The 1,686-nt window shown below is 54.7% G+C and overlaps 1 pseudogene; it reads right to left on the reverse strand.

Annotated features, from left to right (window-relative positions):
- Nucleotides 1-868: 868 nt before the first annotated feature.
- LOC129147858 (cytosolic iron-sulfur assembly component 2A-like) lies at nt 869-1,459 on the reverse strand (annotated as a pseudogene).
- Between the last annotated feature and the right edge of the window lie 227 nt (nt 1,460-1,686).

The following is a 1,686-nucleotide window of genomic DNA, read 5'->3' on the forward strand; positions in this document are numbered from 1 at the left end:
AGCAACAAATAACTCCATTTCATCGAGAAGCTTAGGGATAGGCAAAATTGACATGTAACACCACATGTGTTACATTCCACCACAACTGTGTTTGATAATTGCATCCTCATTTACCTCATTTTCGCCATGAAGGCAGTTCCTACCAGTATCGGTAGTACTTGTCGATGACCGGCTTCTTTCAGCTTCAGAGGTATGTTGTGCCAATCGTTCTTCAGACATATTCTGTCCACGACACCGGCTTCTTTCGCGTTGAGCCAATCGTCGTTTTTCAGACATATTCTTTCGATAACGCCGGCTTCTTTCAGCTGCAGAGGCACGCTGTGCCAATAGCTGTTCTTCAGACATATTCTGCCGACGACACCGTCTTCTTTCACGTTGTGCCAATCGTTGTTCTTCAGACATATTCTGTCGATAACGCCGGCTTCTTTCAGCTGCAGAGGCACGTTGTGCCAATAGTTGTTTATACATACTCTGCCCACACCACTTTCTTTGGGCATTGTCATCGGCAATTACTTTGACAAGGGTCCCCTTTGCACTGTCGCTGCCCTGTGCCCCACTGCTACGAACGGTGGCGGATGTAGAGAGGTGCCCAGCAACAGAAGCATAGAGAGCGATGGGCACTGGGGCTGAGGCTGGCTGCTGGCTCACAGAAACTGTAGTAGCTTTATCCACTGAATTATAATCTTCAACTACAGAGTCTTCAATGACATCACTGATTTTCTGCCATGGCTCCAGCTCCCCCTCCTCGCATTCCATAAACAGGTCCGTGTCCGCCATGCTCCGGGGGGCTGCTAGCGGTAGGCTGACCTGGAGAAGGCTCCAGAGAAGGCGCTGTTGCCTTACAGAGACCTTATGTTTAAATGGCAAACACGGCTGAAGTTGGACTCTTCAGCACGGCCCAGTAAGAGTTGCCAAAGAGCAATGAGGTACTGTTGGCGTGAACCTGGTGATAACTAAACAGTCCTCTTCATTTACTTCCTAAACCTCCACACAACTCTCCCTCACCACTTTCGGTTCTCCCAAAGTACTGGGCTTCTCTGGGTCCCCCATAGTCCGAATCCTATATAATAAAGAGGTAATAGACAAATTAACCCTCACTGCGAAACGCCCTCACAAGATGGCGGCACGCACAGCGGGGGCGGGGCCGGCGGCCGCTCGCGGGACTTCTGCCGGGGTTTCCGCGGCGCGGGGGCGGGGGCACCGAGCGGCACTGCAGGACTCAGGGCCCGCCCTTCGCGCGCCGGCCGCGGGGCCGGACTCCGGAACTGGGGGCGGTCCCATGGCGCCGGCGGGGAGCGGGGGTCCAAGTCTCGCGCGATTTCCCGCGCGGGGGTCACTAGTCAAATCATAAACCTCTTAGCGCTTTCTCGGGCTGCGGGGCAGCTCCCCGCTCCAAGAGGCCGGAGCGCCACAGGCCCCTGCTCAGCGTCCAGGAGGACAGCCCCGACACCCGCCTCATCCTCTCGCTCCCCGATCCCTGGCAACTGTCCCACCCGAGCCGCCGTCTTTCTGCGAGCCGCCGCCGTCTTTCAGCGGCTGGCCTCCCGATTTATCAACTTCCTCGTCTCCAAACGTGCCGAGACCAGCCTAAAAGTGTCCAGGGGAGCAGGGAATGGGCTTCAAGTGCTAATTTTAATCTGCTTCTGTTTGATACAATAATGCATGCCACATACAGTTCCATTTGTA

The sequence above is a fragment of the Eptesicus fuscus genome, chromosome 3 (genome assembly GCF_027574615.1).
Source record: "Eptesicus fuscus isolate TK198812 chromosome 3, DD_ASM_mEF_20220401, whole genome shotgun sequence".
Classification (NCBI taxonomy): Eukaryota; Metazoa; Chordata; class Mammalia; order Chiroptera; family Vespertilionidae; genus Eptesicus; species Eptesicus fuscus.